Genomic DNA, 21771 nt, shown 5'->3' with positions numbered 1-21771 from the left:
ACACAACAAAAAACATATCTGAATGATGAAGAGCAATTGAAAGCTTCATTTGTTGCCTACATTAGGGGGGATTACTCCACAAATGCTTACTCTAGATTAGTACGGGAATAAACACATCCATGGGAGCCAAGAATGGTTATGTTTTCTCTCATTTACCGTCATCAGAAGAAGTCAAATATTCCTACATGCCGTTAATTTACGGAATCTCATGTAGTATATTGCTTGTTTATAGACGACAACATATTTCTGTTCTAACTATGACTTAATACTTTATAGAGTGCCTTTGATAGAAAGTTTTAGTTCATATTTTGTACCTGCACGTCCAGCTTTGGCGGGCAGAGCTTACTGTTTCTCCTTTCCTTGGAGTTAAGGGGCTCTGTAAAAAAGGCTTGAGATTGACTCCCCACACTGTCTGATATTGGAGCTTAGTAAGCACAATCAACCACATTTTGTATTGGTAAATATCTACAATGCGGGGCAGTGTCATTATGTAAATCAACATTTAAGTACCCTGAATTCGTTTTTTATGGATTATAAGTCTCAGCAATCCACTTCTCTTTATTATGTTTTAATAATGGGCTTTTTTAATACGCATTTATGTGACTCGCATTGTCTAATTGACAATCCACATGACTTTAATTATGCCTCGGCTTCGCATTTTGAGCACATCAGGCGGGGCGAGAGCCTTAAGTCTCTTTTAACTGATGCTGATCTTTTTTAATCTAGTTTTGTTAATCCTGAAGATCGGTGCCCCACATTTAAATCCAAGGCTAGTAACTCTATTATAGATTTCATCTTCATGTCCCCCATGTTATTGAATAAGGTTATTTTTTTTAACGCTCAGGAATACTACTTGTGGCATCCTGGGCAAGGGAGGTAGGAACCGGGTCCTGAATAAGGTGTTACCCTGTGATCAGGGGAGGAGGCTTAGATGGGCCAATATAATCCCAGATACATTCCTCGAGGGCCTGTGGGAGAATTGCTTAGATGGTATTGACCCCCTAAGCACTAAGGATGCGGTACGAGCTTTTGAGGGCATTTGTAGTCAGATAGGTCTTGACTTAACTACTAAAACCAAACTGAGACCCAAATGTGGCCTAAAGTGGTTTGATGAGAAATGCTCATTTGCTCATCGCTCATTATCCCTTGCCCTGAAAAAACAACCTCGGGATAGGGACTTTATAGCTAGGTGGAGGAAGGAGTATAAGTTAGTCCTTCACAGGCGGAAAAATGAGATTAAGGAAGAGGCATGGAACTCCTTATTGTCTGTTGAGGTGTTAAGGGATAGCTCCAGGTTCTAGACCATCATCAGCACCCCTTATTTTTCGGGAGAGGATAATGAAGCTCAGGATTGTAACATCACAGAAGCCCAATGGCTTTCTCATTTTGACGCGATTTATGAGTCAAGGGGGGATGTGGATTGTATTCCATGGTACTCCCTATATCATGGTTAGTACCCCGTTTGAGTTGAATGAGGGGGAAATTGAGAAAGCCATAAGAGACACTGCTAGTAACAAAGCACCGGGCCCAGATGGGGTTCCCGCAGATCTCTTTAAAAGTAACCCTCAATTCTGGGCTAAAATCCTTGCTAATGATTTTAGTGCTGTGGGCTTCAAAATCTATAATTATTCCCATTTTTCAAAAGGGGCAGAGAGGGGACGCACTGTGTTACAGGCCGATATCCCTCACTGAATCCTCTGTGAAAATTTTAGGAAAGGTAATTTTAACTAAAATCACAGATCTGGTGAATGAAGGAGATATTCTGTCTAATAAGCAATATGGATTTAAATGTGGGAGGAGTACTATGGATCAATGTCTAAATTTGCATCTTCTATTAGGAAAATACACTATGGCCAAGGAGGGTTGTCTAACATTGGCTTTTATGGATTTATCCAGTGCATTTGATCTGGTTAACAGATCAAAGCTCTGGAATATTTTACTGGAAAAAGAACTTGATCCCTGCTTAGTTTACTTTTTAGCTAACCTCCACTAAGATCTTACAGCCTCTGTTAGGCTATCCCAGGCCGGCGAATGTACCAGATCTTTCAACTCAGGCAAGGGCATACGGCAGGGTTGCATTTTGGCGCCCCTGCTTTTTACTCTTTATATGAATGATCTAGGCAAATCGCTAGTCGAGGCTGCGTTGGACATTCTGCGATTGGGAGAGTGCCCAATCCCTGTCCTCCTTTACGCAGACAACGCGGTTCTTTTAGCCCGTACGGCTCTAGGTCTACAACAGCTCTTAGATGCTTTTGGGGCGTTCATGCTCTCACTGGATCTGATTGTGAACAATGAAAAGTCGCATTCCATGACAGTAGGTCACAGACCTAGAAAGATATTTTCCTGTAATGGTGTGGAGGTTTCCTCTGTGTCTTCCTTCACTTATTTGGGAGTCCTTTTTGATGACAGGTCATCCTGGGTTCCACAACAAAACGTCAAAAAGAACACAGTCACACAAGCTTCCTCATCCCTTTTAGGATTTGCACGGCGTCTGGGGGCCAGAACGATAGAGGCTATCCTAAAGGTCTATAAAACCAAGTGTTTGGCTATTGCGGCCTAAGGATCCTCTATATGGGGCTATAAAGATCAGGCTGGCATACAGATAGCTGAAAACAAATTTTTAAGGAGTCTTTTGTCTGTTCCACAATCAACCCCATCGTATACTATACATCAGGAGTTAGGGATAGGTTATGTCACCGATATTTTGAGAACAGCTCCGTTGCTTTGCTGGCTCAAAACTTGGTTGAATCCGGAATTAACCCTGAATCACATGATTTTAAGAGCCTGCATAGAGCTGGATAAGTCTGTAAAAATCAAATGGTTGCGTACGTTAAAAGTATGTTATCTAAACTAGGACGGCCAGAGCTTTATGAGGAACCTGAGAAGATTCGGAAGGAGGACGTGCTGTGGGTGAAACTGAATTTTAAGAACCTCTTGTCAGTGGGGCGAGAAGAACAGGAGCTATGTAAACCCTTAGTTAGTGCCCATTACTTGGTAAAAACATCTACTAACATTGAACCTTATCTGTTAATTGTTAATAAGTTGTACCATCGTTGGCTTCTAACGAGGCTTCGTTTTAATTTGATACATCTAACATTGGGGGATTATCATGGATGGTGTAATCCTGAAGACGCTGAACCTTGCCAATGTGATATTTTCTTGCGCTAGGACACATTACATTTTATGATGTTCTGTGACTTTTTTCTCCAAAATTCGCACAAGATATTTGTTACCCATATTGAGAGGAAGGGGTTTCACCCAGGTTAGACCAGTGCTAGTTTTTCTTCAATCTTTGTGTAACCCTGATGAAATTTTCAATATTGCATCTTTTTTTGGTAGCAGCAGTGAGGATCAAGAATAAGAGAAATGCGAGGATAAGCTCATCTTAAGTTACTGCTTGTGACCTACTGCTAATTTTAGTTCAAGGGATCTGAATAGGTGATAGGTTTTATAATGAAATGAAACATTGCCTATGTATTATGAATGTTATGTCTAAAGATTTGTAATATTGTCCATGTCTATGTTGTTTTTGTACTTTTATGATTTTAAGTAATCGAAATAAAGTGGATTGACTGACTGACTGACTGATAGAAAGTATGAATTTACACACATAAAGAAAAGAAAGGGCACGGCTTGGTACTATTTTATGCAAAAGGAACACATGCATTTTATTTTGTGATGTTGCTATGTGCGCCCTAAGTGGCGAAGGGTCCCTTGCTCCCTGCACCACTGGATTCAAGCTTGTCTGGCTGATGAGGGGTGATACCCCGAAACCGTTGCCAGGATGCTTGTTTCCGTTTCAGGAAGGACCTGGCTTGGCAGTTCTGGCAGGATTGTTCCCATGGGGAGAAGAGTTGAGACTGATTTGCATATTGCTGGGTCCAAACTGCGGTGACAAGGCAAGCAAAATAACGATGGATTAAACCCAGATATGTGACTGGGAGTAAGTGTTAGAAAAGTTTTAACACTCCGTCCATCATTTTATTTTGAGATGTTGGTATTAGTTTATGCCACACAGACCTATAGATAGTGTTAAGCCATACCAGAATAATTTAACCTGCTTAATGCGACCATTAGTCAATGCTTTCATTATGTCTTCAGAAGAAAGAAACTCTAACATGCCACATACTAAAGACAAATATAGTGATGGCTTGAAAAATGTTTGAAAGAAAGAGGAAGATGAATTGAGAAAGACATGTGGGAATTAATTGTTGTGAACACACATTTGAATTAATAGGAGGGACATGGCAAATTTTACAGGGAGAAAAATCAGCAAGTCCAGTTTCGGGAGTCAAGAGCTAGGAGCCAAGGGTCCACAGGAGTGAAGATAAATCCCCTTAACCTCCAAAAAACAACCACAGGAATGCTGTGTAGTATACACTCCTGAAGGCTGTTCTCTAAAGGTATGGGGGAAAATTCCAAGGAGTGTCCACCACTCTCCCCATACATGGGGCGGAATCACAGGAAGGAAGCAGGTCTGTCTGGTCGCGAGGAGGCTGTAGGGAAAATAATATGAGGATACCAATACACTGTACTAACATTCACCTACAGGTACATTGACATGTGATTAGAATCGCAGTTCACTTACCCCAGTCACGTCCATGAATGTCTTGAAGCAGGTTACAGGTAAAACAAAGGGCTCTGGTAAGAAGGAGTCCTTATACCAATGAATGGGCTACACAGTATAACATTCACACGACATTCAGACCAAAGGAACGAATTAAAGATAAAGGGGGGAGCAAGGGGACTTGAGGAGAAATGGCCGGCTCTTCAGGGGATACGAAGAGTGGAGCACGTACTCACTCAAGAGAGGCGAAGCCCGGCCCGAGTTCAAGCACCTGGCGGAGCAACACTCTCTCAAACTGGATGAAGGAACCTCTGCAGGGCGAGCCGAAAGGCCCGAGGTTTCCGTCCAAGAGCCAGGAGCAATTGTGAAGGGGAACCGGCTTCTCTCACAAGCCAGAACCAAGACGTGAATAATAATACGCGGGAAGATCCGCGGTATAGGAGAGGCCAGGGATAGGGTCTTCCACATAGAACGGTCTCAGAACCAAGAGCGACTCCAAAACAACCCTCGAACAGAAGAGGGATCGGGGAGCAAGAAATGCAGGACTGGAACAGGGAATCGAGCGAGACGCTGGGGGAATGGCGGATAGCTCGTATCGGAAACAAGGAAGGGGGCGTGGTCACGGAAGTAAGCCAAGTGTCGGCTTACGGGTAGAGCGTCTCTTTACGTCTGCTAGGGACCGTCCATAAAGGACCCTATTCTTGGCAGAACGTCAAGGGAGTGGAAATAAATTGACATGGGGAACTCGCCTAACTACATGTCAATGTCTATTTCTCGCTGTATGCCTCAAAACCCTAACATCCAGGAGTTCATTTTGTTTGTGGGCAAAATGCTTATTTTCTGTTACCTGCTGACTGGAAGGGAATCTGTTATTTAGGAGTGCTATTTCCTAAAATGTATTATGTGAATAGTATAGATGCATTAACCATAACACCAACACACAGACACAGCTGCAGTACAGAGAAGGAAAGACACTCATTTGAAATGTGCTGACTTACAAAAGGCAGTCATAATTACCTTTATGGAACATGCCTAATGCAGAATATATTTGATGCTTTGTTCTAACCATTCTTTTTGATAAGATTTCTGCAAATGTAATTGGTGTATGAACTAATTAAAATAAAGACAAAATAAAGAAACAAATAGGTGCTGCAAGGCCTGGCAAGAACCTGGGCAAAGATGAGATCTACAATTAACCTGGGGTATTATTCTAGCAGATCTCCAATATGGGAGTTACCCTTGGCTCCAGGCTGGGCATGTGACACACTAGTACTCCCCCTAAGAGAGGCTGGAATATCAGTCTGGGGAGACTTGTTCCTAGATGGGTACTTACTTCCTTGGGAATACCTATCAAAGAAGGTCGGGCCCAACCTGTCTAAATTTAAATACTTGCAAATATATCGAGTTGGGCTCAAGCTGTCACTACCCAAACTACTCGCCGAACTAACATACCATTAGGGGGAGGCTGTGAACTTGAATCTCCCTGTTAGATAAACCGTCAGCAAAAAAAGAGATCTCGTTGTCGTACAACTCAATATTGGAGGAGATCGACGTGAACTTTAACCTCCCCGAGCTACTATGGGGAGAATCGATGCCAGGCTTGAATGTTATGTTAATATTTATTTATTAAGCGCTCGTACGCCCGGAGGCTTCATGGCGCTATCGAAGGGAACATAACACATAGTAAAACTCAATAGTAATGAGAATGTGAAAGATCTATGGTTAATGTCCTGTAAAGTTCTCTGGGACTTAGTTAAACCAGCCTGGCTTCGTAGAAACCATCTTTTCACCCTGCTTAGGGCATACTATTCCCCACAGAGGTTGTCCAAGTTTTCTCTGGGGGGTCCGGTGGTTTGTGCAAGGTGTGGTTTAAAAGAGGCCCCGGACACGCACATGTTCTTCGATTGTCCTCACCTAGTGCCTTTTTGGGACTCAATCAGCAGCAGCAAACTTTCTTCTTCCCTGGGCTTTAAAGTAGTAATTGACCTTCGCATTGTCATCTTTGCAGTCAAGGACCAGACTCGTAGTCCAGCCAAAAACGTACTGTTCTATTCCATCTTGGCAGCCCATAGAGAAATCTGCAAGCATTGGAAGGATGCATCCCCCCTACATTTTATGACTGGTGCAATTCGATTCTTCAAATCTCGAAGCTAGACCTCGCCAGGGCCAGGAAACAAGACAAAAGAGCTTTTCGGCATTTGTTGGATTGGTGACATTGAATCTGAGGGGTTTTTTTTCCCCCCCAGGTCCGATGATTACGTAGCCATGGGTTAATCTCTCTGCAAATGTCCAATTCCTGGTTGGCATTAGCTATGATAGTAACTGGCGCAATGGGTGTCATCTGCCATTCGGGTAACAAGGTGTTTTGATTGGTGTGAGCCAGTCGTTGCTGTTGGGAAAGTATTACCATCTCCCGATCGCCTTCCCTGCCAGTTTTGACTGAGGCAGCATGACTGTTCGCTCTACACCTCACTGCCTTTTATGTTGCCTGGCAGCTAGAAACCATGCACGTGAATGAGGACAAAAAAATAAAAAATAAAGAAACAAACTTTACAGATCTATAATGAGAATAAACGTTTTGGAAAAATTATCCCAACTCTCATCATTGACTGAACTTAAAACTGTTATTGACATTTAAGTTTGAGATGTCTAATTTGTCCTGATGGAATCTTTTACCTTCAGACTAGGTCTCTGAAATGGAAGTCGAAAATCCTCAACCGGGCAAAGCAGCAGGCTGTGGCCAAAGAGGGTTCCCCGTCTTCGTATAGTCGTTGGACGAGGTCTCAGTGTAGCCATTGACTTTTGGCGGGAAAGCTCATAGTGGGAGAAAATTGAGGTTTGTGCCCCGGTAGGATCCCCTGCCAACCAAACATTTTTCTCGCCATTGCCCAGTGAACATAGCTATTTTCATTATTAGTTACTTTTTTTAGAGCTCAGATTCTTCCAGCGGGGCAAGTCTGCAGGCTGTAGCTGCACAAGGTTCCACAAGGCCGAACTCCTTCTTCAAAGGGCCTGCTGGATCGAATTTGCTGCTGCAGAGAAGAATGTAGCGGGAGCAATCTGGATCTTTGGCCCAGAGGCAACACACTTTCTTTGGATCATTTTGTCGGTTTGCTCCGGTGCCCGTTCAGTTCTCAGTGCAAAAAGTTGGCAAAAGTTTCTGAATCCCGGGTTTCCGGAAACCTTAGGAGGAGTACACTTTGAAAGCAGCTAGTGGTTCAGGATGTTGGAAATAGCAATTGGGGTCAAGACTCACTCCATGAGAGGTCAGCAGCAGGGTCCTGGGCAGGTCCAGTTGGACCAGTTAGCTGAGAATGCAGTAAAAGGCCTCTTGGAGCTTCTTGTATTCCTGTAGCCCCAAACAAGAGGTCAGCTTTAGGGCACTTGGAGTCCACTTCTTTGCTCTGGGTATAAGTGGGAGAACAGGTCCAGTTTTCAAGGCTCTTCTCAGGTTACAGACCCAGTCCTCTTCTGTTCTTCCGCAGGTCTAGAAGTGATCTTAGTATTGAATTAGGGATGTCACATTTACACCAATTACCAGCCTTTGGTTTGGGGAAACCCCTAATCACTCCTTAACTAATGGGACAAAAGATCCCAGGGAAAACCCAAACCATCTTTGCAACACTTTCTGTGCAGCACTTTCGGTGCCTTTTACTGTAAACTATCCAACAGTGCCTTTCTCTACCTAAATCCAACATTCCAGAATCTTTCTTCCCCTGGTCAGAGCTACCTTTGCCCACCCACGGGTGTGTACTCAGACAAGCTTTGTGGAGCATTATGGAAAATAAGTGCTATCAATGAATGTTATCTGTAGACATACATTCAGAAATATGTAAACACTACTCGTAAAATTAACATTTAATAAATCTGCTTCCTGCAATTTTTTTTTTATAAACTTTATTTTTGTTTTTTTTAACAAACATTGCAGCTTACATTGTTACATAGACATCGTATGCACAACATTTGGTATTTCAAGGCCAACCTTCTGTTAGATGTAATATTGCAAGTGACAATGAGGGATAATAAAAAAAGCATTACCGTGTATACAAGTAATCAACTGGGGGAGTGCACATCAATACTGCACACTCCCACTACTGCCATATTTGTCCTCGGCTCCATCTATTCCACTCTCACTCAGCTCAATATCATTCCGATCGCTTCCTGAGTCATCAGAATTTAGGGAAGAGTTACAAAGCTCAGTGAGGTCTGCCTGAAGCTTCTCGTTTTTACAGTGTAGTTTCATATGAATTTCTTCAGCCAGGGCCCACTCCCCCACATCCCTGAGCCATGTTGTTATGTCCGGATTTCTCTGCCCCATCCAAGTTATGGCCACTCTGCGTCTTGCCAGGACCATCATCAGTTGCAGTAGTCTGTACGCTAACTTCAGTTTCTTGGGTTTTCGTATATAGGAGATTGTATTGGCTCTTTTCTTAAGGGAAGACCTGTGCTTTACTTTTGCTACCACTCGAGGCCAGAACTGACCCAGCTCAGGACATGCCCAAGCAAGGTGCAGGAAGTCTGCCCCCTATGTTCCACATCTGGGGCACGTGTCCGCGTGGTTTTGCGAGATACGTTGTAGTTTCACAGGTATAAGGTAGGTGTGTATAAGAAATTATAGTGGATCAGTTTAAACCTTACGTTACAGAAAACTGTGTTTGTGAGCATTCCTATGGATGTCCAATATCATCAGTACGTTAATTTAGGTCCCCCTTCAATGCCCCTCTTGACCACGGGATTAGGGCAGTTGAATCTAGCCTCTTGGCTTTGTAGAGAAGAGATATCATCCTGCACCCGGATCCGCATGTAGTAGCAGGTCCAGAGTATGTGTGGGCTGTGGGATATCAGGGTACATGGGCCAGGTAACTGGCAATCTCCAAGATCCCCATATAGTGGAGTTAGTGACCCCGATCGAACAAAGCTGTCACAGGCTTGTTCATATGTTATAAACGTTTCGCTCGGGTAGAGGTCCGCGAGGACTTTGCATCCCCCAGCCTTCCAAGCCTGGAAAGACATGAACACTCATGTCTCGTATAGGTGCCAATATCCTTATGGGGAGCTTTGTGTGAAAGGGTGCATGTCTCAGTGCCTTTTCAACATCCTGTTGCCATATATTTGCAGTTTGGCTCACTATATATGAGAGGTCCCCACTGACCCCCTTGCCCTGCATCAGCGTTACTGGGAGTTTATCTTAGTCCACTCGGCCAGCTAGGAGTTGTTTTTGCCAATTGTCTCTTTTCTCCAACCAGTGGGACACATGTTGAATCTGGGCAGCAAAGTAGTATAGGTCAAAACGTGGGGCCTCAATGCCTCCCTCTTCATATATGCTTGTCAGCGTGGTCAGCGCAACTCTACTGCGCCTTCCCGTCCACATTAAGGAGACGAGGACAGTGTTCAACTGCTTGAAGATTTGAGTGGGGATCGGGCAGGGTGAATTCTGGAGCGCACAGAGGCAGCTTCACCATTTTTGAGTAGAGTATTCCAGAAGGTCACAGAGCGTCTCAGGGCATCTATGCCCCTGTCCACATTCAGAGCTATTAACTGGGCGTTGTCTAGTGCTATCTGGACACCAAGGTACCGTAAGTGCACTCGCTCCCATCTAATTTCCAGGTTTAGGAGACCCTCCAAGGGAAATGTGGCCATGTGCACCAGGGGGAAAATCAGGGATTTATGTTGGTTAAGTCGCAGTCCAGAGACCTCACCAAATTGTTCCAAGTGCTTTAGGAGCTTGGTTATGGCCACCCAGGCGGGAGCCACGTAAAAAAGAGCATCTTCCGCAGAAAGGGAGAGCCAATAAGTCGTGTCTCCCACCCAGATACCCCACTGCTCCATCTCCACCCGCATCCACACCACCAGGGGTTCAATGGCCAGGGCAAAGAGGAGGGGCGAGAGCGGGCATCCCTGAACACATGCCTCGCCACAAGACCCATTCCTCTGAGCGAGCCTTACCCACACGCACTCATTCTCATGGCTCAGTGTACAGTATTTTAACTCAGCATCAGAAGTAGGGCACAAACCCTATTGCTTTAAGGAACTCTAGGAGGTAACCCCAGTCAATCGTATCAAAAGCCTTTGCTAGGTCTATTGACACAAGTGCAAGTTCTTCCTCACGGTGTTTCACTTCTCGCATAATGTGGGTTAGTCGACGCAGGTTCATGCCAGTGTGGCAGCCAGGAATAAATCCACATTGGTCTATGTGTATAAGGTATGGCATATGCAGTGAAGTAGTGTGGCTCACTGGTTAGAGGCGGCAGACCCGAGAGCAGAGGACGGCCCGGGACCAGGGTTCGATTCCCGGCGTGGCAGGTTTCTGGACCAGGGTCAGCGGACTCGATAATTCTCTCGCCTCGGTGCCCACTCTGATCAGCGATCACACTCAGCAACTCTGGGCATTAGCTTGCCTCATCTTCACTAACGGCCCCACCAGACCGCCGGGGATGCCTGGTCTCACCCTGGAGATACCCATTAAGGGACCATCTCTCAGGGAAGCCAGGAAGGGTTTCGCAGCGGTCGAAGCGCCTTGGGACCCTACGGGTAAGTAGTGCGCTATATAAATGCCAATACATTTACATTTACACATTTACAGTCCAAGGCGACAAGCAAGGAGTTTACACAATATTTTCGCGTCTGTGTTGATCATGGTAATTGGGCGCTAGGAGGAAGGTTCACAGCTGTCCCCGCCCGCTTTCAGTACCATGCAGATTTCGTCCTTGCCTCATGGTGGGGGGGATTCATTCATCAAATGCCTCCTCATAGACCTGCATCAGTGTCCGTGTCACAGTGTCCAAGTATGCCCGGTAGAACTAAGGCAGGAACCCATCTCCTCCTGCGGACTTAGCCCCTGGGAGCATTATTAATGCTGCTCATATTTCCTCGATTGTCAATGGTGCTTCAAGCTTTTCTGAGGCCTGTGCAGGAAGGTTCGTCAGGTTTGTGGCTCGCAGATGAGACGTAATGGTGTTGCCTTACTGTCGGGTCCCCAGTGTATATTGTCTGGAGATGTCGCTGCAACTCTTGTAGGATTGCAGCCCTGGTGTGTACTATCAGGACTGTGGGCGCACAGAGAGCAACAATCGGGCAGGGGTCTATTCCCTACGGAGGATCCATGCAAGGAGTCGTCCGGACTTATCACCCTCTCTATGTTGTAGTGTAGTTCCTACATTCCCAATAGGCTCTGCGCATTGGAATAACATAAACAACAGTGTAGACGTAGGACTGAGGTCATCTAGGTCTCTACTGACTATGTTAGACTTAATTAGTTTTGCCAGCTAGCTCAGAGGTCACTAGAAACTTTATTGAATGAATAGGGAGGGGTTAACTTCCCTGATTTAGACAAGAAGGGATTAGCTTCTGACAACCATATAACATGACAACTTTGCTCCCCCAAAATAAGGAGTATATCTTCAGAGTTGTGTGAAAACAATAGACAGCTATTTCACTCAGTCAATCGTGCATGCTTAATTTCACCAGAGTGCAGAGAAGTAGAGAGAAGGCCGTTTTCAATAAAAGGTGTTATTTTATTGAGCAGTCTTCTTTCTCATGCAAGAGAAATGAATTGCCACAATTACAATACTTATTATGAAGTAAAGTGCGTACAGTAAAAGGAGTATTATGAAATAATACTGTAAAAGCATTGATATGGTTTCTTAGCCATATGATACTTTAAAACGGATAAAATATTTACATACATAAAAACATTGACTAACAAACTCAACTGGTGCTTCTAAGGTACGCCTACCCCGGTGTACCTGACCTAAGCCTAATACGTGGGAAGGAGTAAGTAAGTTGCAGTTTTAAGTTAAGTTGGGTTTTTGCCAAGAATCTGAATCAAGAATTCTCTCTGAGGTTTGAATCAGCTCCGTACCTTGGTTATAGAATGAAGGAGGTCTTGTATCTCGTTTTTCAGGACTCGATCTCCCAGTAACCCGCAAGGGTGACTGGAAGCACCAGAGCTGGATTTCTCGGCGTGAGAAAAGGCAGCTTCTCCAGTGTGTCAAAGAGGAGGGACGGCTTCCTTCGGCTCTCGCATCAGCTGGGCTTCGGATAAGTAGATAGCCGCTCTGCTCCACACCACCGCGTGTTGCTTAAGGCAAGTGTTGGTATATTTATACCTGGAAGGTGCCGTGTTTGACGTAAGGTTGGACATAAGACGTCAATAACAGATGTCACTAAGAACTGACTGTTCCTTTGGTGCTCGCAGGAGTTCAATGACAAATCAAAACAAAGACATGGGGAATTCCCAGGTTGCTGAAGGTTTGGTGTGTCGAAATAACTCATTGTGCTCTCTAGGAATCTAAGGAAGTAGCCTTGCCGTATTTGGGCTGCGTGGGCTTTGACTAAATATGGGTAAGATTCTTATGCCTTCATAAGGACATGATTTATCATAACCGCATAAGGCCATGAATCAGGAATATTTAATTAGGGTCCTAGATACATTCACAACAATGCAAGGGCTGTCGGTACTGCCCAAGTGTATACAAATATCACTTATGTTTGCTTGTATTTCCCATACTCAGGCCGGGTTGGTCGGACTAGCCCGGTCCTTGGCCTGAGCCTCCGCCAATGACGGCTCCTGTACTTCAAGGTCATGTTGTAGTTGCTTGCGGACCCCGCATGTTAGACTCAAACAGGCCCCTCGTGTAACGGCTTTCAGTGCCTCCCATTTGGTGGCTTTAGAAATGCTCACCTCTTCCCAGTTAACTTTCATATAGTCAGTTAAGAAATGCAATATGTTCTCCCTCCTGATCGGGTCTTCTAGGATGTCTGACGGCATCCGCCATGTTCTAGGGAGGTTTGCGGGAGGCCCCCAGCGGACTGTACAAGTAACCTGAGAATGTTTGGAGAGGAATCGGGCCTGATGGGTCACATCAACGCTTGGGTCTGTTGTCGAAACCAGAACCCAGTCCAGTCTACTGTGTGTTCTATGGGTGGGGGGAATCACTGACAGAATATCGAGGACAAAAATATCAGAACCGAAATATCAATGTCCAGAATATCGAACTTCTATCTACAGAAAGGTAAGTACAAAAATATTGGGAAAACATATTGTTAACAAAAATAACGTTGGTAAAAATATTGTTTTTTTATGTTTAAAACATAATGTAAAATAAAGTAAATAATACATATAATTAAAATAAACATGGTTAAAATTAATTTAAAATGTTTAAAATTATAACTAATACATATAATGTAAAAATAAATTAAACATACATATGTATAAAATATAAAATATATACTTAATAACTCTATACATAATAATTTTAATAACTTATACATTGTTAAACATATTAAAAATTATAAATAAATATATATACACATACACCAATAAGATATATAAAACTATAACAACTATATATAACCAATTAAAAAAATACAATATTTTAAATCTTTTTAAAATGCATTATACACTACATGAACTAAAACAGTAGAAAAAATATTGGATAGCGGAGGGGTTAAAATGACTATTCCTTCTCCAGAGAGCGTAACAGTAGGGAAAGTGCTGGATAGCGAAGGGGTGAAAATTACCATTCCCATTCTAGTGAGTGCAACAGTAGGGAAAGTGTTGGATAGCCTAGGGGTAAAAATTACTATTCCCACTCCAGAGAGTGCAACAGCAGGGAAAGTGTTGGATAGCGTAGAGGTCAAAATTACTATTCCCAATCCAGTGAGTGTAACAGTATGGACAGTGTTAGATAGCGTAGGGGTAAAAATTACTATTTCCACTCTAGAGAGTGCAACAGTAGGGAAAGTGTTGGATAGCGTAGGGGTAAAAACTACTATTCCCACTCCAGAGAATGCAACAGTAGGGAAAGTGTTGGATAGCAGAGGGTTAAAATTAACATACTTATCAATTAAATAATTATTTAAATAAAAAAAATGAATTATTAATACATTCTTTATAAATATTAAGAAATACAAATTAATAATGACTTTATTATAATTAAATTACTTCCCAATCTATTCCCCTTTAAACCCACACCGCGCTCCTAAAAAAATAACACAATTAATATAATTATCAATTAGTAAACATTAATTACCAATTAACAATTTATTAACGATAATGTAATTATCAATACCCATAACTAAAAATGTATCATTACTTTATTCAAAATAAATTACTTCCTACCCTATTCTCCTATAAACCCACAACCCACTTCTAAAAAAAACTAACACAATTAATATATTTATCAAATACCCAATTAATAAAAATTACCAATTAATAATTAATTAACAATAAATTAATTATCAAAACAAATAAATAAAAATGAATAATTACTTTATTATAATTAAATTACTTCCACCCTATTCCCCTATAACCCACAACCCGTTAAAAAATGAATATATTTACCAATTAATAATTAACAACCAATTAATGACTAATAATAATAAATTACCACAATTAACAATATACAATATTAAATACATAAATATTAATCAATAAAATATATTAATTAAATAATTATAATTAAATGACTTCCCACCCTGTCCCCTATAAACCCACAGACCGCTACGGAACTAAACGCAAAATTTACCAAAAAATAATTAATAACTTCTAAAAATGTAATACATATATTAAAAAATAAATACAATACTTAAAAATATAGAATACATATATTTAAAATACAGACAAAAATAAATAACACTTAATATATTATTAAGAACAATAATTTTACAAACGATATTACTGTCTTCGATATTAAACAACTCAATATTTCTTACTTTACTGTCGATATTCTGGTCCACGATATTCTTCCTTTCGATATTTCTGTACCTCAATATTAAAAACTTGATATTACTGTAGGTCGGTAAAAAAACTCGATATGATGTCTGTTTACCTGGTGGAGGTATAGCAAGTGTACAACTTCTGAGTCGGGTGATTGTCCCTCCAAATGTCTTGTACTCCCAGGTTCACCATTATCTCCCGGAGTCATTCGTGGCTTAGTGCCTAGGCGAGGAGGGTGCCTGTCCAGGTCAGGGTCTAATATGCAGTAGAAGTCTCCTATCCAGAGAATCGGGGAATCTAGGTCCAAAATTAATACGTCTTGGAAGGACTAGTAAAAGTCAGGGTCATCTACATTCGGAGCATATATTTTTAAGATAACTATGTCCCGTCCATCTAGTTTGGCACTAAGCAGGCTGTATCGACCGTTGATGTTGGGTTCCATGTATTGCCGTGCCATACCAGAACGCTCCTTGTGTAAGTAGAGTAGGAGGAATGAAATATCTGACCCCTCCACTTTCTTGCTAATCTCTGAGCCCCCATATCGTCAAGATGGGTTTCTTGTAAGCACACCACAGGTACGTGGTGACTCCAGAGTGGGGACCATAGCGCTTCATACCAGGGCGCTGACGAGAGGCGGACAGACTCACCTTTTACACGCCGCTGCTGGGGCCCAAACGCTGTTTGTTCCTCCCGCCGCCGTTGCCATCCACCTGCACAGCCGCCGGGGAGGTGAACTACACTTCCCAGCAGGCCGAGCAGCATTGGTTCTTCACCGCCCACTTACTTCCGGATTCTGCGCGCCCGGAGGCGCTTAAAGAGAGGAAGCTCCCTCTGCGTCGCGGGACGTGCGCGGGACCCCGCCAGGCTAAGCCCGGGCAAAGGGCGGGCCGTCTCTGGCCGTCCGGGGACGACAAGGGACGGGCCAATCCCCTAAGATCCTACTATGGGTAAGCGCAAACAACTATGCAATGGGGGCCAAGAACGTAAAAAGGCAAAGATACCACGCAAAGCAGACACTATAACTTCTTATCTGGCCTCAGCTGTGGGCGTGATTTCAAAGGAAATTGCGAATGCCGAAAAAGAACTTGGCATAACTGTGTTAGCAACTGGAGAGGGGGGTGATGTCCAGGATGGGGCCACGCAAGAGTCCGCAGCTGCTCAACCCCCTATACATCTTGAATCCGATCAGGACCCAAGTACTGTATTGTTGGGCATAGAGGGTTCAAAAAAGGCGAACAGGCTCCCTCGTTACCCCAGGAGAATACCTTGATCGTACCTCCCAAAATGGGTAAGGGGGACAAGCCACCGAAGAAGTGTAATAAAAAGACTAAGCACACTGACATTTTAACTGAGACTATGGAGGATGATCTGGTCAACAGATTAAGTAACAAAATTGAAGGGCTCATTAACCTGCACTTAGAACCAGTACTGACTAAAATTGCTAAGGATATTGTTGATGTTTTAAATACGTGTGTAGCAAGTCTCCTAAAGAAATGCAATGCTCTACACTCATTCAAGAATATCATGAACTTTTAAGTAGAAAAGGGAATCCCATGCTAAGTGTCACCCCAAGGGAACATCAAGAACCAGCTCAAAAACCCGTAGTGGACAGTGGGGTTGTTCTCTGAGGGAATTATTGGAAATCAACCTTTGGGAGGTAATATACGAGAAAACCAGTGCAGCCCCATACTGGCAGGCACAAGATATCCCATTAAAGAATCAGATGAGCAGCCATGCCAGTTTAACATACATTTACCGCCCCAAGCTGCTCCCCTAGTGGCTGTGTTAACAGGGGTTCCCCCACTGAAAAAAAATGAGTGTGAAAGCACCATAGATCTAATGGAGCAAACCAAACTGTGGTGTAAAAATTACTGTAGCTGGGATATGGATATAGCCGCTTGTATAAACATGGCTAGAAGAGTAAGATGGGTTGGCTCCAAAAGAAAAACGCTTAAAGGGGACTGTGTGGTGATAAATTTTAAAGCCTACCACATGGCAGAACGTTTGTTTTGGGATGGTTCTAACCTGTCATACCCGGGCATTAGGCCACTTCCCCTTGGTTATTTTTATCCACCACCCCAAAATAGGGTATGCCTCCCTCCTGTTCCAGTGGTGAGGGCACATGGCATACCACAAGTAGTGACAAGTCTCGGGCACAGGGGCTTACAACCCGTGAGAGAGGGAAGGGCTGGGAATAACGTATGGCTTCCACCCGGGACAGATGGAGGGCATGTGAATAAGGTACGGCTTCCATCCGATGTATCTGTCCCAGTTGTGGCAGCACAGGTTACACCATCAGTACTGACAACACCCGTGCATGGGGGGCTACAGCCTGTGTCAGAAGGAGGGAATGCACTAGGGGATGTGGGTACAACTAATGAGAACCTAAACGTCCTGGGGTGTACACTGGTGAACCGTTTTTCTCCACTCTCAGGAATGGATGAAAACGACTGACTAAATAACCACCAGGAACAGGGCTATGCTGAGGGGACACCATCATCACTCAGTAGAATGATGAGCTGGAACATAGCTGGCATAAGGGCAAAAAGGGGAGATGCTATATGGACGGCGTATCTAAAAACATTCGATATAATATCCCTCCAAGAGACCTGGGACCTCCAAAACTGTTTTTCTTTGGACGGGTATTGTCACTTTTTCATCCCAGCCAGACAAAGTGTTGCTGGGAGAGCGAAGGGAGGTCTGATTAGCTTATTCTCCTTAGAGATAAAGGGTTCTCTTACACAGCTTGAAGTAGGAGGGGTTAACAGTCTAGTTGTAAAACTATCAGTATCCGACACACAAAAAAAGTATTATTTATTAACCTCTATAACTCCATGGAAGTAGGTAATAATTTAGATCTACTTGAGAAATTTCTTTTTAACTATAGCTCAAAGTCATATTCCTTTGAAATTTTTCTGATGGAAGACCTAAACATTCACCCGTGTGAAAATCTATGTGGGAGTAAGGATTATGAGGGCCCCCTGTTCTCTGCACTATCTCACTTTGAACACACAAGACAGGGTGAGGAATTGGAACTCTTTTTGGCGAATTGGAATTTATATGAGTCAGGTTGTGTGGAGGTTGAAAACAGTATCCCAACATTTAAGGGTAAAGACAAAGGTACAATCATTTATTATGTATTTTTAACATCGTTTATGTTACCCAAGTTTTTAGATATTTGACAGAGGTTTCTGTTTTTAGTGACCACAATCCCGTGATAATTGAACTAATCCCAGGGGATCCCCTATCCTTTAGATCCACATCTGTAAGGGTGGTGAGGGAGGTCACCTTAAAAGACCAGGGGAGAAAATTGAAATGGGCAAAAGTGGTCCCAGAGACCTTTTTACTAGAGCTTCTACCTAGCATTGAGCCAGAGATTAATACTTGCTTAGATGTTGAGCCCTGACATCATAAGTGCTTTTAATAAAATTTGTGTACAAGTTAATGAAAGCCTATTAATTAAAGAGAAGCGGAAACAGCAGACTGGCAGAAGATGGTTTAATAAAAAATGCTCTCAGTCCCACGCTGCCCTCCTGAAAGCCTTAAAGGCAACCCCTAGGGATAGGGGGCTTATAGCCTCTCGAAGAGCAGCCTATAAACAAGTACTAACAGAAAGAAAACAGGAGCTGCGGGAGGAAGCTTGGTCAAAACATCTCTCAATAGAAGTATTGAAAGACAGCGGGAAATTTTGGGCAACAGTAAATCAGCCACTGTTCACAAATGATGATAATTCCCCTTTGGATTGTAACATCGTGGATGAGGCGTAGATAGCCCACTTTGAAAATATTTATAGTCTTCCTGCAAATGGCCAATGTTCCCCACACAAGTGGTCTGATAGTGCCCTTTCTCCTTTAATTTTCGAGGTTTCTGAAGTTGAAAGGGCTATAGGAGAAATGTCTAAAAATAAGGCTCCCGGGCCAGACGGGGTGCCTGCGGACCTGTTTAGAGCCGCTCCGAACTTATGGTCAAAAATCTTAACCCATGTTTTTAACTCTATAGGCCCAGACAGTTTACCAGCCTCGTGGGCCACTTCAGTCATTATCCCAGTTTTTAAAAAGGGTGCTAGGCAGGACCCTGCCTGCTACAGACCTATTTCTTTAATCGATTCTTCGGTAAAAATATTGGGTCGGGTGGTACTGCACAGACTGACTAAGTGGCTGGAAGAGAGAGAGGTACTGTCTAATGCCCAATATGGTTTTAGATCAAAACGGAGCACCATTGACCAGTGCTTAAATCTTCACCTTTTAATTAGCAAGTATACGGTGGCTAAGGAGGGGTCACTATACATGGGGTTCATGGACCTCTCCTCCACGTTTGACCTCGTAAATAGGTCAAAGCTCTGGAATATACTTTTAGATATGGGAATTGATGCACCCTTGGTACATTTTTTATCAGTCCTTCACTCCGATCTCTCGGCAAAAATTCGAGTCAACACTGAGGGGCGATGTAGAAGACACTTTAGGTCAGATAGGGGGGTCAGACAGGGGTGTATTCTGGCTCCCCTGTTGTTTACATTATATATAAACGCCCTTGACTCTCAACTTGGTGAGGTTTCCCTGGACATTCCGCGTATAGGGGGAACTGGTCATACCAGTTCTCCTATACGCAGATGACGCTGTCCTCCTGGCACGTACCGGGGTAGGTCTTCAGAAGCTGTTGGACGCTTTTGGAAGTTTTATGCAGAGCCTGGATTTAAAAATAAATGCTAAAAAATCTCAGGTTCTGATTGCTGGGAGGGCAAAGCGGAACAACAGAATAATGACTTTCTTCTGTAGTGGGGAAGAGGTCTGTAGGGTACCCACTTTCCCCTATTTGGGGATTGTATTCGACGAAAAGGGAACCTGGTGCCCACAAAATAATAGCCGCAGTGTGGCGTTTGCAAGGACCATATCAGGACTTACAGGGTTTACTAAAAAGCTGGGGGCTAGACCTGTAGAAGCAATCTTAATGGTTTATAAAGCCAAATGCCTGACGGTTGCAACATATGGTTGTGAAATTTGGGGCTACACAGCCCAGAGCAAAATCCAGTTAACAGAGAATAAATTCCTGAGGGGTTCTCTCTGTTCCTCAGTCTACCCCTACCTTTTCTACTCATACTGAACTGGGAGTTGGATTTGTTACTGACCATATCAAAATTGCACCTCTGATATATTGGTTAAAGATCTGGATAAATGAGGAAATTTCACTAAACCATATTATATTGAAAAACTGTTTGGCGCTGGACAAAGCCAATAAAATCCCATGGTTGGCATATATAAAATCTGGTTTTCAAAAAATAGGGCGTGCGGTCCTTTTCTCCTCACCTGAAACTATAACTAAAAAGGACATCGCACTGACAAAAAATGCTATGTTGGACCTGTTATCACTAGAGCGAGAGGAGATCGAACTGGTGAAACCAATGGCAAGAGCCAACTATGCCCTGGTTAGTTGTCCAGGCCCTGAACCCTACCTGATTACAGTGAACATCCCATACCATCGGTACCTCTTGATCAGATTTCGGTTCAACCTGATACACTACTCTCTGGGTTCCTTTCGAACTTGGTGTTCCCCAGAACAGGCAGACCCCTGCCAATGTGATAATTTCTCAAACCAGGATACATTACACTTTTTTAAGTTTTGCGACTACTTTCAGGAATGTAGAAGGAAGTTTTTATTCCCAATACTGAGGGAGGCTGGATTTACTCTAGTTAGGCCAGTATTTGTGTACCTACAGCAACTAAATTCACCCCGAATAATGTTCCATGTCACAAATTTCCTGGCTGCTGCTATTCGCATTAGGAAAAAGTACAATATGGTCTTTTTCGAGGCAAGATGGCCGCTGTAACGTTGTAGAAGGAAGTCGCACTATACTCCCTCTCTGGACCTGGGATATGCAGAAGGCAGTATGAGGCAGCATGTGGCTGATTTACCGGCTGATTAAGAAGCAGCAAGGGCCAAATACAAATACAAACATCAGCACCGGGCTTCAGTTGCAATTCCAGCGCGGAGTTCAAACTGCGCTGAGGATTTTGAAGAATTTTGTGTTGGATCTATATAGCAGTAAGACTCCCGAAAGAATGGCACAACGAGGGAGACTGGAAAAGGACAAGGAAAAACCACAGCCCGCACCTACCAGCGCGGGCAAGGTAAGACCCAGAGGGATGTGCTCGGCACTGGAACCATTCCCAAGATGCTGCCCCCAGCTAAGCGTTTGACACCAGTGTTAAGCACGGCTTCCAGAGCACAGCAACGGAAAATGGAGAAAGAAAAAATGGTGCCCCAGACCGCAGCAGGCCCTAGCGAGGCGACTCAGGACTCACATTGGGGGAAGCAAAGACAGCTCTGCGAACGTTCGAAACGCTCAGGCGCTGAGGAAGAAAAACGGCAAAGACAGTAAAGGCTCTGCCCTCAAGCAGCCTACCTTGTCGGAGTCATTCAGCGTAAAAGGGTTAACAACCACGGCAAACAGACCCCCGGTGAGCCACCCTCCTCTGCAGGACGCTAT

The sequence above is a fragment of the Lissotriton vulgaris genome, chromosome 3_2, assembly GCF_964263255.1.
Source record: "Lissotriton vulgaris chromosome 3_2, aLisVul1.2, whole genome shotgun sequence".
Lineage (NCBI taxonomy): Eukaryota > Metazoa > Chordata > Amphibia > Caudata > Salamandridae > Lissotriton > Lissotriton vulgaris.
This window is presented reverse-complemented; position numbering follows the sequence as displayed.